At 38.9% G+C, this 16947-nt stretch overlaps 1 protein-coding gene across 1 annotated transcript in view; it reads left to right on the forward strand.

The window, feature by feature from the left end:
• Positions 1 to 16947, forward strand: part of LOC141364420 (immunoglobulin kappa light chain-like) — an 83053-nt gene that overhangs the window by 47812 nt on the left and 18294 nt on the right. The window lies entirely within an intron of this gene.

Here is a 16947-nt window from a genome sequence, read left to right on the forward strand (position 1 = left end):
AGATGCAAACATCTACAAATTGGCAATGTTTTTAATCTATTGGTACCATTTTTAAGGCTACATGTCCAAACTATTTCAAACATTGCCAATTTGTAGATGTTTGCATCTTAATTTAATCACTCTTTATTATTTTGCAGTCTTCGTTATGTACATCGAGCTATTGGTGGTGTTACAAGTTTACAGATTCAGACATAATGCTATCATCGCTGTTTCGTCGTGAAAGATTTAGTAAGTAAATCTAAAACATACTTTGCGTTGTTGTTTTAATCATCTAGCACTAGTTTAAAGAGTTTGCCAAAATGTTGCATAAACTATAGAAATGAAACAATCTGTATTCACAAAAACAACCACAGATACATGATGTCGCCCACAAAGAAAACAAGACGATTGATGAACGCAAAACACTGTCCGAGCAGACAGAACCAAGAACAAGTCCGAAGACCGCCCAAGCCCGAAAAGCACAAGTCCAAGAAAAACACACAAGCATGTGCATCCGATGAGTCCACAAAAAAAAAAATCTCAAACACAACTTGACACCAGCAAAGAAAACCCCGAACAAATGCACGAAGAGACAAAAGTCTGATGAAGACCGACCAAGCCTGAAAAGCAAAAGCCCGTTCAAGAAAAACACGCAAGTGTGCACATGAGTCCACAAAAAATCCCAAACAGGACCCGGCCCCAGCGAAGAAAAAACCGAACAGATGCGCGAAGAGACAAAAGTATGAAGACTGACTAAGTTTGAAAAGCAAAAGTTTAAGAAAAATACACAAGTGTGTACATGAGTTTACAAAAAATCTCAAACAGGATTTGACACTAGCGAAGAAAAACCCCGAACAAATGCATGCAAAAGCACGAAGACTGACCAAGCTCGAAAAGCAAAAGTCCAAGAAAAACACGCAAGTGTGCACATCCGATGAGTCCACAAAATCCCAGACACGGGCCGACACCAGCGAAGAAAAAACTTTGAACAGATGTGTGAAGAGACAAAAGTATGAAGACTGACTAAGTTTGAAAAGCAAAAGTTTAAGAAAAACACACACGTATGTACATGAGCCTACAAAAAAAAAATCCCAAACAGGATTCGACCCAAGCGGAGGAAAAACTTTGAATAAATGTATGCAAAAGTATGAAGACTGACTAAGTTTGCAAAGCAAAAGTTTAAGAAAAATACACAAGTGTGTACATGAGTTTACAAAAAAAAAAAAAATCTCAAACAGGATTTGGCCCTAGCGAAGAAAAAACTTTGAACAAATGTATGCAAAAGTCTGAAGAGTGTCTAAGTTTGCAAAGCAAAAGTTTAAGAAAAATACACAAGTATGTACATGAGTTTACAAAAAAATCTCAAACAGGATTTGACACTAGCGAAGAAAAAACTTTGAACAAATGTATGCAAAAGTCTGAAGAGTGTCTAAGTTTGCAATGCAAAAGTTTAAGAAAAATACACAAGTATGTACATGAGTTTACAAAAAATCTCAAACAGGATTTGGCCCTAGCGAAGAAAAAACTTTGAACAAATGTATGCAAAAGTCTGAAGAGTGTCTAAGTTTGCAAAGCAAAAGTTTAAGAAAAATACACAAGTATGTACATGAGTTTACAAAACCTCAGACACGGGTTGACACTAGCGAAGAAAAACTTTGAACAAATGTATGAAGAGACAAAAGTCTGAAGACTGACGAAGTTTGAAAAGCAATAGTTTGTTTAAGAAAATACGCAAGTGTGTACATCTGATGAGTTTACAAAAAATCTCAAACTGGATTTGACGCTAGCGAAGAAAAACTTTAAACAAATGTGTGAAGAGACAAAAGTCTGAAGACTGTCTAAGTTTGAAAAGCAAAAGTTTAAGAAAAATACACAAGTATGTACATGAGTTTACAAAAAAATCTCAAACAGGATATGACACTAGTGAAGAAAAAAAAACTTTGAACAAATGTATGCAAAAGTCTGAAGACTGACTAAGTTTGAAAAGCAAAAGCTTGTTTAAGAAAAATACACAAGTGTGTACATGAGTTTACAAAAAAATCTCAAACAGGATTTGGCCGTAGCGAAGAAAAAACTTTGAACAGATGTGTGAAGAGACAAAAGTATGAAGACTGACTAAGTTTGAAAAGCAAAAGTTTAAGAAAAATACACAAGTATGTACATCTGATGGGTTTACAAAAAAAAAATCTCAAACACGAATTGACTCTAGCGAAGAAAAACTATGAACAAATGTATGAAAAGACAAAAGTCTGAAGACTGACTAAGTTTGAAAAGCAAAAGTTTGTTTAAGAAAAATACACAAAACTAGGAACATCAGTAACAATGCATAGGTATAATATAATTTCATGTTTGCTTATTATGCGTTGATAGATGTTAACCTAAGTTGTATCTAACCCCACAGGCTGACCTAGGGCCTGTCCGTCACATAAAAATCCTGCCATTGATCATTTGGAACCCCCACCACGTGATAACCACACACACACACACACACACACCCTCACAGTCTCTCACATCCCACGCCCTACTCTACGATTGCATAACACACACATACATAAACTGACACGGACGCGCACACAGACACGAACGCTACACGGTACGGCTCATATGACATTAGATATAAGTTTACTCAGACACCTCTAAAATGTTTGATTTTTTTCAAATGTTTAAATTTCTTAAACTTTAAAAACCTTATTTTTAATACCACAGATATGTGTGTGCATGTGCCTATTGCCCTAAGCAAAAGTAACTTGTTTTAATCAGAGACTTGGTTAAAGAAATGGCTAAATCTAAAATAAACTTTTATTTTGCCAGAGCGGACGGAATTACATTTATTAAGTTTATATGAACACACACCCGGTTCGTTCGACAGAATTACATTTATTAAGTTTATATGAACACACACCCGGTTCGTTCTCTGGTCATCACCAGTGATCGACCTTTAATGCGCGTGAACAGTAGATTGCGGTGCATGAGCGGTTTCACGGCGTTCGTGGTGCGAGTGAACTTTTATTTAGGTTGAAATAAATACCCTTTAGTCTAAAGAAAAGAGTATTGGCGACCCGTCCGGAGATTATGGACTCGGGGGCATTGCTTATACATGTACTGTATATTTCATTAAACAAATTCTTGGTGTTACAAACTTTTAGAACCTGAAGTGCTTGCCATAAAGGCGCTGGTGGACCACCTTAAATCTAAAATAAACCTTTTACTTTTTGTCAATGGGCTGTATTACACTTATTTTACCAACACGGAGTTTTAGGAACAATACGTGCCGCTGAACACCACCACTGTTCAGACACATTGGGGGCTACTGGGTGGGTGATAACGGGTGGTGAGAACGAGAGACCGCCGGCAAAAACCAACCGTCCAGAAACCGAACGCCCCAGACACCAAACCTTCCCCACACCAATAAACACGACGAGCACTCGCAAGACAAAAAACATGCACTGGAATACCATGTTCAAGAAACCTTTTATTTTGACAATGCGTACCGTGTTACATTTATCGTAAATACACATGTACACACTTGGATGTTAGGTGACATTAATGAATTCAAACCATAAGAGGGACCCAAACGTCTCAAAACGTTCAAAAGGTCGCCAACGGCAGATACAAGAGCGCACCAGTGTAAGTTCTCCGTCACTGTCGGTGCGCGCATATGTTTTAATCAGAGACTTTGTTTAAGAAATTGCTAAATCTATAATAAACCTTTAGTTTTTGTCAGAGCGGTCTATATTACATTTTACCAACACGTTTTAAATGTGTCTAACTCACTAGTTTACAACCCTCTCCTGGTGTGAATTGCCTCGCTGACACACACACACACACACACACACACACACACACACACACGCACACACACACACACACACACACACACACACGACCACAAGAGCAGCCCCCGCAAGCTGACTGATCAGAAAAATAGCCAAATAGACAATAGCAGATTTAAGTTTAACCAGATAGATGTAAAATATTTGATTTTTGCGTGACTTTAAAGAAACTTTTGACAAAACAAACGTTTATATTAAACAGTAGGCTATAAAATACGCGCTGCCACTTCACTTAAAGTCTAAAATAATACTTTATTTTTGTCAGAGCAGACAATATAAGATTCGTTATAATATACACATATTCACACATGGTTTTAAGAAGCCAATAATAAAAACAAACCCTGAAGATGCTATGAATATGTCTTTAATCGTTTAAAAGTTTCTTAACGAAATATATGAACGTACATCCGACGCGTTCTCTGTCACCGCCGGTGATCGACCTTTAGAAAAGACTCACGGACTTCGTGATGCGAATAAACTTTTATTTAGGTTAAAATAAATTTCCTTTAGTCTAAAGAAAGAAGTATTGACGGCGCCTAAGGTTATGGCATAAGGGAATGGTTAAACTATACACGTATACGGAATATATTAAATATTTGTGATGTTACACTCAAAAGTTTTAATCAGAGACTTGGTTCAAGAATTCCCTAAATCTAAAATAAAACTTTACTTTTCTTCAGAGTGGACCGTATTACATTTTACCATCACGGTTTTAAAAGTCTCTAACTAGTTTACAATCCGCCCCTGCTGTGAATTATCTCACACGCACACAGACCCTCACAAATCAGCTTCTGAAACATTGTGTCTGATCAGATACTAAAGAAATAGTCCAATAGAAAATATCAGATTTAAGTTTAACCAGATACATCTAAAATGTTTGATTCCTTATTGACTTTAAAGAAACTTTTGACAAAACGAACGTTTATATTCAACAGTATTTGCCATTAATATGTGTCCGCACCACCTAAAATCTAAAATAATGCTTTATTTTGTCAGAGCATACATGATAAGATTCGTTGTATAATATACACATATTCACACATGGTTTTAAGTAGACATTAATAAAAACAAACCCTGAAGATGGGATGAAAACGTATTAAAATATTTAAAAGTTTATTAAGGTCAGATATAAGTGCGCATCAGCGTAAGTTCTCTGTCACCGTCGGTGCGCGCATTCACATGTTTTAATCAGAGACTTGGTTCAAGAAACCCCTAAATCTAAAATAAATCTTTATTTTGCAACAGCGGACAGAATTACATTTATTACGTTTATTTTAAAACGACAGATATGAACGCGCACTCGGCTCGTTCTCTATCACCACCGGTGATCGAGCTTTAATACGCCTGAACATAGTGAGCAGGGGTCGTGAAAAGACTCACGGATCTCATGAAGCGGCTAAAATTTTATTTAGTTTAAAATATACAGATTTTCGTCTAAATCAGCACACAGGTCCGCTGAACACCGGACCCCTCTGTGAGATACGCAGTGGGGGCTGAGGGCTGGTGAGTACGGATGGGAAAAGAGAGACTGCGGTCATAAAAAGTGACAGAACCTGGACAGTCTAAAACTATAAACTTATTTTTGACAGCAATAAAACATTCGCTTGACAAAACACACACACACACACACACACACACACACACACACACACACACACACACACACAGGAAAAACAACGAGCTGATTGACACATCGTAAAACACGCGCAGGATACTCGCTGTCTAAAACCCTTGATATACCATTCTCAAACCTAGACAGATTGTACAGCTTTTGATTGATAGTCCCGCCCCCTGTCAAAGGGGGTCATAAATCAATCAAATTTTGACATATACCGGTCCCTTACAACTACTCTTGCCTTTTTCCAAACAAATATTGTTGCATCCTCTCTCTCTCCCTCGCCACCAGGATTTTCCGCAATGGCGCTCGTTATTCCTCTTTTTTGTGCGAAAATCGCTCCAAATCCAAGTAAACCGATGCGTTTAGGTCTGCCGCTTTGTAATACGTCACGCGAGTGACAGCGGAACGCAGCAAATGAGGAAGAGAGAAGAGAGAAACGCTCGGATCTGATTGGTGAATGAATATGGTTTGGTTTTACACTGTGAGCAAGTTTGAGTGCTATAGCATCCTGGATTGTAATGTAAATATCATAGACACAGTAAAAAGAAAGGTAAATACGTGAACACAGCATCTGAATACAGGGAACTATATGCAATATAATCGCCGTAATTTATAAAGAACATCGCATTTATGTATGAATCAACAGTTTATATAAAAAAATTGCCTTAAAGGGGAATTGAACCCGGGTCGCCCGTGTCATAGGTCCGTGACACTAAAGACTGTGCCACAGAGTCACATAATAGAAACTGCTCTCTACACTCCTTAAGTAGCCTCCAGCAAAATTCACGTTAAAAACAAATTGTGTGGAGGAAGTGACGTATGCCGTAAAGCAGTCGAATTTTGTAGTTTTTTTTGTGCTCTGGTTACTACCACAAACCCTAAGTTTTAAAATACGAGTAAAAGTGATACAGACCCCGTCAGGCTATGGTAGACATGTCATTCAACCTATTTAAAGTCGATGTACTATCACAAGGGTCCTGAAAATGTATTATGAAGGTTGAAAAATTACATGGTGTCACTTTAATATCAAACTAATTTCTGCTTTATTTGCTTCAAACCCCCATTAAATAATGAAGCTGATAAGAGCACAACATACACAGACTCCTTAACATCAAATGAGAATATAAGAGAGCAAATTATTTTTCATCTGTTCTCGTAATTAAGTAGAAAACAGCACGACAGCAGATCTGATGATCTTTGAATAATTATGACCAGATGCAGCAACAGGTGATGTTTGCAATGACAACATTTCTTCAGTGAGTTCAGTGTTCATACCAATGACGAGAACAAAACTTCATACTTTATGAATTGTCTAGCACAATCCATTAGGAAACTATTCAATGTTTATGAGAATTATAAAATGGTATGCAAATAACTTCATAACTGAATAATGCCTTCATTTAAGAGAAGTGAAACTGGTTTGTTTCAGTTCAGATGATTTAACAATCAAACAGTGAGACTGGGAGTGTGAAGTGAAAATCACATTTACATTGTCAAGCAAAAATCCACCGCAACGCCCATATTTATGAAAACAGTCTTTGAGAGTCTTTGAGTCTTTGAAAATTGTAAAAAGTAGGAGAGTTTTCAATTGAAGCCGGGCATTCATACCAGGTGCAGGTTTATATGACTTATTTTTAACACTAAAGAAAAACAGAAGATTTGATCTTATTGTAACTTGATGCGGTGGAGGATGAATGAAACATTCGATGGATGAAAATAATCAACAAATAAACTTTAATTATAAACCAATAAACAGTAAATCCAAACACACACGTAACATTTGACAACGGACAACAACGTGGAGAACAGACAGAGTATATATAGACATGATAATGATGACTGATGGGAGGTGAGGACAAACACAAACACAGTACAGGTGAGCGAGAGAAGAGGATGATGGAAAATGAAGTCCAAATAGATAATGAACGAGGAAACATGCAGGCAGACAGACTGGGAATGTACCTGTCAAGGGGTGACTGAAAACGAACCCAAGTGCAGACAGATTGGAAAAACAATGACAACTTTATTATAACAAAACAGAAAAACAAATAAAAACACATAAAACAAGATATCAAACACGCTCACTGACCGCTGTGGAACAAGGCCCTGAATGAGCTTAATTTCAACCTTTATCCTCTGGAAACAATCATTTCAAAGAGTTCTCTGAATGAGATTGAGAAATCGAAAATGGTGATTACTGGGAAAATTAAGGAGAAGACTGCATTGGGGCCAACATTGTGGTTCAAATAAATAAGATAAGGTACATGGATGGCAAGGGTGACCCTCGTGGCTTTAAGGTCTTTCTGGATCACAACAATCTCCCTCTCGGCCTCATCGCATGCTACAGAGGTAATAGACTGCAAATTATTTTCCATATATGTGGAATATTGTCAAGTCATCATGCCACACTAAAGTCATATCTCTGTGGAGGAACATCATGTGGAGGCCTGCATGCTAGCATACTTAAAGACTTCAACTCTACAACCGGACAGGTTGAAATGCAAGTTCTGGGTTTGCTTGGTAAATTTCTGACAGGACCCTGGATGACCAAATTCTACACTGGTGCAGATGACCAAACTGATTACATTAAATGTATTGAAATTATCAAAGAGACTGTGCAGAACCTGAAAGATCAACTATGCTCACCTGCTGAATTCCTGACTTGCACAACAGACCTCTTTGGAAATCAGTTGAATGCTTCAGACAAAATCCTTGAGAAATTGCAACAACCACCAAAAGACACAGTCATGTTCACTCAAATGATTGAAAGCTGTCTGAGAGCAATAATGTTAGAACGTGAAAGACAGTATCAACAATACTTTGTTGATACATGGACAGTGACAAAGAACCTAAAACAAGAGACAGCCTCGGCAAGATCACATAACATGGATGCTGAAGAGCTGATGGGGATGTTTAGTGCGCTGAAGAAGAAAGCTCCAAATGCCACCATCTGTTACTTGTCCTGTAAAATGTGAGAACGGAAAACAACACTGTGGACTATTTGGACAGTTTAGAGAAGGAAAAACAAGAGCTAGTCATCAGGAAAGCAGTGAAGCTGGGGGTCATATAAAGAAGAAAGAGGAGGAAGAAGCAAGGAGAGCTTCAAAAGGAATTGCATAAACGTCACGCCACAAAAGAAAGGAAGAGAAGTGAACAAGAACGAAAAGTGTTAGAGAAAAAGTTTGAAGAATTAGGTGCAGACAAGATCGAGGAAGCATTTCCAGAACTCCCAGAAGAAAAAATGAGCTTGATCAAGGAGTTGTTGTGTGGTAGAGGGGTGGGCATTTGTGTGTCATGCGTGGGATTTGGGTGCCAGCAGGGTAATTTGTTAATGGGAAAACTCAAACTTTCCATGCTAAAAAAAAGAAATAGACTGTTGGTTATTGTGCCATGAGTGGAGAGGGGTATGAATTTGATGTACATTACACTGATTTGTCCATCTATGCGATAGCAGCAGATGTCATCTTGGATGACTTGGTTGTACAATAGCCTGTTATCAACTTTGCATTTTCATGGTGTATAAATATGAATTCATAAAGTTGTCTTTGCTTGTATTGTGGAAAAAATATGAATATGAAAGAATGCTTATTAATTTGTTATTTTTAATTGTTTTCGGTGAGGTCTGATGTCCATTCTGACTAAAACAGTAAATGTTCATGATTTCATTTGAAAGAACTATTAAAATTGTACCGTCTGTTCAAATTTCATGCAAATATCTGATGAAATGATAAAGTTACAAGAAAAAAACATGTGAATAAGCAGCTTCCATTGACATCTATATATAACTTTTCCTTATGATTTCTAATATTAAAATTATCATAACTTTCTCAATTTTCAACGGATTTTTACAATCGATCTATCTTTGTAAATGGAAATTCCTGCTTTGTCTAGTCAAATTTTGAGCTTTCGGGTTTGAAAATTTTGTCATCCTACCTACTCACAGCATTCCCACAGCTGTTCTGTTGCTGATGACGGCCAGGGCTGCATCCTCACATTTGCGTGCTGCATACATCTGTCACGGGGTGAAGAATCACTCGACAAGATATGCTTTGTGAACAAGGCCCCGGAGGGTCGATTTATTTGTATTTAATCAAAAAGGGGTGAAGGTAGGTAAGCCGGTACGTGGTGGCTGGTGCTCAAAGTGCTCTTCTGGTGCTGAGTCCAATCGAAAGTGGGTGTCCAAACGTGCTTCAAAGTGGGCTGTCGGTCAGTCGCTGCTTTCTAGGGAGAACAGAGAAGAACAAGGGTTAGACCAGCATGGCATTCGGCTGGAGACCAGAGTCTGTTGCCCTGTCCCAATATTCACACTAAGCCCTAAGGTCTTCCTCGAAGTGGACACTTGTTGAAAGTGCACTTAGCAGAGTAAGTGCGTAAGGGCCCGAAGCGGTGAAGGGCAGAATTGGGACAGTTTGACACACGTCACTATCTACGTCACTTCTGTCGTGATCTGGGGCTGGATTCACGAAAACATTCTTATGACAAAAAAATTGTAAAGTAGTTTAGATAAATTATAAGAAGTTCGTAACAATGTTTCAAGTGCAATTCTCAAACACTTCTTAATATTCTCAAATATTTACATAAGAATATCTTAAATGTTTGTCTTAAAAGTAAAATGACAAGCTTTGAAATGAATTATTCTACCCTGCTCATGACCCTGCGGATCGATTGCTGGTTTACACGCTCAGAGCGTTTTCCAGCTGTTAGTAATTTCACAATAAATGTACTATAAAGTAAAATGTTAGCTAATATTATCACTAATACTTATGTGTTTTGTGACACAATAACTGAATTAAGCCATTGAACTCTATTATTTTAGGAGTATGAAATTCCTTATTAAACTTATCTTTGTGAAGTAAACATTTTAAATGTTTTCCCTCTGAGTTTTGCCAGCGTCCGACCATAGCAACCCTTTCGCTCCCTCATTGGTTAGCTGTTGGAAATATCAGGACACTACAAGGATTCTGGGTAATAGCCCATAGCAAAGTGCGGTCTGATGCGCACTTGCGAAAAGGGTGCATTAAGTGCACTTATGATCACCCCTGGAGAGCACCATTAGAGAATCGGGACACCCTACGGTCTTGCACCCGTTAGCGAGAGCGCGCACACGAGGGGCACAAGGGCAGAAGTGCGTATATTGGGACAGGGCCTCCCTGTCTTCTTCTTCTTCTTGTACTGTTTATTGGCGGTTGACAAGCCAACTTATGGTGTATTACCGCCACCAACTGGACTGGAGTGTGGAGCATTATATAGAGCGGAGGACATTTATTAAAGAAAAAAAAAAAACACATTTTAAATACACTAATTTTACTTAAACATTAAACCTTTGTTAATTGTTATATTCTACAGTCTAATCTTGTGTTTTTAAGGTACCTAATTAATTCCGTTTGCACTATGGATTTTCCTGTACAATTGAGTAAATCTAAAAGGATTACATTGTTGTTTCCAAAGTTTCTCATTTTATTTAATAATTCTTCTCTCTCTCTATTATATTTCCCACATTTCATTATTACATGCTCAACAGTCTCAGGCTCTTCTTCATTACAAAATTCACATAAACCTGTTTGATGTTTCCCTATTCTATGTAAATATTGATTTAATCCACAGTGTCCAATTCGGAGTCGAGAAATAATAGTTTCATCATTCCTCTTATTCCTAACCATTCTTCCTTTACCAACATGTCTTTGAATATTATAAAGGTGTCTGCCTTTTGTTCCCCATCCCACATCTCTTGCCATTTGATGCTCATTAGTTCCCGAATTCTTCCTTTTACTTCGGTTTTACTTAGTGGAATTTTAAAATCAATATCCACATGCTCCAAAGCCTGCTTGGCTAATTTGTCCACCTTTTCATTGCCTTCTACACCTACATGTGCAGGTACCCAAAGAAATCTCAAGATTATTCCCATATTTTGAATTCTATTGAGATACATTAGTATTTCATAGATTAAATCTTGTCTTGAGGCAGATTGTCCACTTTTTAAACTACTTAAAGCAGACAGTGAGTCTGAACAAATGACAGTCCTTGATGGTTGAGCTTCTTCCACCCATTGGACGGCTAGTAAGATAGCTATTAGTTCAGTAGTGAAAACTGAAGCAAAATCAGAAGTCCTTTTTAGGATATTTATTTGAAAACTTTGCACATATACTGCTGAAGCTGTACGTCCCGATATTGGATCCTTAGATCCATCTGTATACACTTGGATCATTGAAGAGTACACCTCATTCAGATACTGTTGTACAAAGCTTTCCACAGGAATAGACATTTCATTTTTAACTTGATGCAAATAAAGATCAACTATAGGCACAGGAAATAACCATGGAGGTACATTAGGCACAGTTACAGTTGGACTAACTTCAATTTGGATAATACCCAAATTTGTAGCATCCTTATTTACTATCCAACCAAAACTTCTGACATTATTTTTCCCATATTCCCAGCATTCCTTTAGTATATCCTTAACTGGGTGACTCTCTAAGTGGCCTTTTAAACTAACCCAATAACTCATTGTCAGCTGTAATCTTCGTATACACATGGGCATTTCTCCTACTTCTACTTGCAATGCTGATACTGGAGAGGATCGATAAGCCCCACAGCAGATTCTTAGTGATTGAGCTTGCACTACTTCTATTTTCTTAATCAAGGATAAAGACGCAGATCCATATATTATACATCCATAATCCAACACTGATCTTATCAGAGCTTTATATATGCGCTGCAAGGATTTTCGACTTGCGCCCCATTTGACTCCTGCCAAACACCTTAGAACATTATTACTTTTTTTACTTTTATCTACCACTTTCTGAATATGTATTTTAAAGGTCAACCTAGAATCCATCCATAATCCCAAATACTTTACAACTTTAGTCTGTCTGTCTTCTCAGCTTATGCTGCTTATATGATTGTGGGGTGATTGGGAGCAGCTGTGAACGATCAGCCGGCGATGAGGGCGTGCAGGTGTTTTGTGTTTGTTGCCAGGGCGACGCTGATTCCTCAGAGGACGCTCGTCACACATCATAAAAGGTGTGTTCGACTTCATGCGGCGCTGCGCAGACCGATCGGCGGCTGACTTGAAGCAGTGCATTTTGGTTAGTACTTTTGTCCGACTTAAGCTGGCGCTGCAGGCACGTGACTGTGTCATATGGTTTTAAAGTACCGCGAGAGCGATTCGAGATCAGCCGCCTGACTTAGCCAGCGCAGTTCCCGAAGAGGAGCTGCACGGGCTGTAATGACGACACAGCTGTTTCACGATTGGTCGGATTCACCACATGACAACACTCACGTGTGTTTCGTGTGTATTTTTACGCCCTTAGTTCCACAAATGCTCACAAATCTGTATTTTTATAACAGTTAAAGCTCTTTTCATGTAGTCGCGATGTTATATTGTATCATCTTCATCAAAATAAAATGGATAAAAAACGTAGACCCCACTACATTGGTATTTAAATAATATATGCTTATGTTGAACTCTTTATTCTTGTAAAAACAGATGCTGTAATCCTCTTCAGTTCCACTCATGCTCATACACGGACATTCAAAACAGTATAATTCACTTTTTATGTAGTTTACATCTTACAAATCATGTTTATTGCGATAAAGCAAGCAAACGGCACGTGATCAGCCATGCTTGACGTAAAAGCCGCAAACTACGGGGAGCACAGCGCGTCCGACTTCACGTCTCCGTTTTCAGCTCCTCCCCACCTGCACGCGGCTAATCTCGCCGATCGGTTACATCCAGCCACAGCCGATGTCGAACACACCTAAAGACTTATTTCAGACATCTTTAAAGTTTACTATTATACTTAATTAATTGTAATTTGTTGTAATATGTGACCCGTCACGGAAACCAGGGACACAAGTCGGCAGCACAAGGCTCTGTTTACACGTACATGGTTATTTTTAAAAACTGAGAGATTTACCTTCGTTTGTGCCCCTCGTTTACACGCAAACGGAGAACTCGCCTCTGAAACCGATTGTTTCTAAAAACTCCGGCCAGAGTGGAGATCTTGAAAATCTTCGGTTGCACGATTGCATGTACACTGAGATAAACGGATGTTTAAGCAGGCAACGTCACAGAGTATGCGCCAGAGCTCGCACCTACGTCAAAAGTGCGACCTATGTTTACATGTGTGACTGCTACTCTGAATGCTTCCAAGATCACATTTATGTTCGTGCAAACTCGTTTCGTGTGTTTGTATTGGCAAATACAGCTGCTCCATTATGTAGAGGAGCAGAGACGAGTGCTCGGAGATCAGCAATTTTACGTGTGTTTGACTTCATGCGACGCTGCATGAACCAACAGACGGATGATGTCAAAGTACAGCGAGAGCGATTCGAAATTAGACCTCTACGTGTGATTCCTCAACTCGCTCTCGCGGTACTTTGACGTCATCGATCACCTACTGCAACAACACCTCCCTCCAACATGAAGAACCAGTTGGCGTCACTACCAGCGCTGCCGGTGATTGGCTTACGTGGGCTTGAGCTTATCTTGACGGCATATATGCACGGGTACGTGTACATAAACACTTTTCTGAAAACTGACATGTGTGCACGATATTATTTTTGAAACCGGAGAGCTTGAAATGTCCATTTATGAAAATAGCCGCCCACGTGTAAACATAGCCCAAGTTTCGAGAAAATGAGAAACAAAGTTTTTTTTTCAAAATTTGTGATTTCCTTTTATTGCAGAATCTGTTAGTTGAGATCACGAAGAAGCCTCTCCATGTTTGAGATAGCAGTTTTTGTATATTTAAAAGCGTACATTTTAAAAAAGGCTTGTTTTTCCGGAGATTCTAGCGTGCAGCGGGGGGCGTCATTGTCTGTGTATATTTACATACTGTATAAGCTTGTGTTTTCACCTCCGCCCCCAAAGGGAACAGCGTGACTACCAAACAAGGATAGTTTGCCCAAAAATGAAAGTAATGTAATTAATGACTTACCCTTATGTCGTTCTAAACTCGGAAGACCTCCATTCATCTTCGGAACACAGTTTAAGATGTTTTATTGTTAGATTTAGTCCGAGAGCTTTCTATCTCCTTCATTGAAAATCTATGTATGGTTTCCATGTCCAGAAAGGTAATAAAAACATCATCAAAGTAGTCCATGTGACATCAGTGGGTCAGGAAGATTGTGTTGAAGCATCGGAAATACAGTTTGGTGCAAAAATAGCAGAATTACGACTTTATTCAGCATTGTCTTCTCTTCCAGCTCGAGCGTGAAGTCACGTAACTGTAGTGACGCGGCTGCCCTGTTCCTCCGACATGTTTGCTAAGTTTTTTCAAACTTATAGCGTGCATCTCCCCTGTAAAGCTGTAAAGCTCCGGCGCACAAAACAAAAGAAAAATAAAAGAAGCTGGGTCGGAACAAATAACAGTCAGCCGCATCGTACGTCAGCCGCGTCACTGACTTTATGCGGCGCCGCAGTCGGATGACATCAAAGTACGTCATCTCTATGTCAGTTCTTGCAGCGCAGCATGAGTCTAAACGCAAAACACACAGAAGTTACACAGAGATCGTTGTATTCTTTATATAATTGGCTACATGCTTTGTCTATCAATATTTTCCATGAAGTCATTGGCTGATGGAGGAACGAGCGAGCGATTGATAACATCTCTAAAGGACATCACGTTTTCGAAGGCGCTGTTTGGATGATCTATTATACTGCCTCACTATTTTAAATACAAACTTTGAAGGCGGATTCATGTGTTTAACGGAGTGTAATCTCATATACCCTTACACGTTACGATGTAAATAGTCTTCAGATTGTATATTATATTGTATTACCAGACATTCATACGAAATCTGATGTAAACAATCTATATTTCACGGATATACGCATTTGTGGACAAAATGGTCATTGGATAATCTGAAACAGACTGGATTCGACTTGTGATCAACAAAGGTAAAAAGTCATGTTTATTTTTGCATGTTGTCATTTGGACTTCTGTCATAAAATACTACATATGATGCTAGAACATGAATCTCAAAACGGCTTTACAGGGGGTATGGCTTAGCTACAGTTGTGTTCAAAATTATTCAACCCCAACTGAAATTGATTGATTTGGCCGGTTTGACATTGATTTTGATCATTCAGTCATCCTGCTTACAATTACATCAAAGAGGCATGTGTAGGTCAGACAAATATAACATAACATTTATAATGAAATAACCACAAATGTCTTTTCTGTGCTCACATCATTTTCAGTTTTATTCAACCCCCAAGTGACATTCAATCTTAGTACTTAGTACAACATCCTTTTACAGTTAAAACAGCTTTTAAACGTGAAGCATAGCTTGACACAAGTGTCTTGCAGCAATCTACGGGTATCTTCGCCCATTCATCATGGGCAAAAGCCTCCAGTTCAGTCACATTCTTAGGCTTGCGCACTGCAACTGCTTTCTTTAAGTCCCACCAGAGGTTCTCAATCGGATTTAAGTCTTGTGACTGCGATGGCCACTTCAAAATGTTCCAGCCTTTTTTCTGCAACCATGCTCTAGTGGATTTGGAGGTATGCTTGGGATCATTGTCCTGTTGAAAGGTCTAACGTCTCCCAAGCCTCAGGTTTGTGACGGACTGCAACACATTGTCATCCAATATCTCCTGGTACTGAAGAGAATTCATGGTACCTTGCACATGCTGAAGTTTCCCTGTACCTGCAGAAGCAAAACAGCCCCAAAGCATGATTGACCCCCTACCATGCTTCACAGTAGGCAAGGTGTTCTTTTCTTCATAGGCCTTGTTTTTCCTCCTCCAAACATAGCGTTGATCTATGGGCCCAAACAGTTCTAATTTTCCACAGAACACTATCCCAAAACTTCTGTGGTTTGTCCACATGACTTTTGGCATACTGCAGTCGACTCTTCTTATTCTTTGGAGACAGCAAGGGGGTGCGCCTGGGAGTTCTGGCATGGAGGCCTTCAGTACGCAGGGTGCGCCGTATTGTCTGAGCAGAAACTTCAGTACCCACATCTGACAAATCTTTTCTCAGTTCCTCAGCAGTCACACGGGGACTTTTTTCCACTCTACGCTTCAGATAGCGCACAGCAGTCGCAGTTAGCATCTTTTTTCTGCCACGACCAGGAAGCGTTTCAACAGTGCCATTTGCCTTGAATTTGCGAATGAGGCGTCCTATGGTGTCTCTTGGTATGTTTAACATCTTTGCAATCTTCTTATAGCCATTGCCCTTCCTGTGAAGATTAATCACCTCTTCTCTTGTCTTCCTGGACCATTCTTTTGACTTCACCATGTTTGTAACCACACCAGTAAATGTTTAGAAGGAGTTGAGTATCACAGTCATTTTAAAGCTGCCTAATTGGTGCTTATTAGGCTTTATTGCTGTTCCCTGACATCCATAGGTGTTTTCAATACCTGATTGAAAACACTTCAATGAACCTCTGTTCTTCAGAGTGGTAGTTCTTTAAGGGGTTGAATAATTGTGTCAATGAAGAATTCACAAAAGAAACATTTACTACTATATTACAAAACCAATTGATGTCATTTTAGTTGCATATGGTTCT

This window comes from Misgurnus anguillicaudatus, chromosome 6 (genome assembly GCF_027580225.2).
Source record: "Misgurnus anguillicaudatus chromosome 6, ASM2758022v2, whole genome shotgun sequence".
Taxonomy (NCBI): Eukaryota; Metazoa; Chordata; class Actinopteri; order Cypriniformes; family Cobitidae; genus Misgurnus; species Misgurnus anguillicaudatus.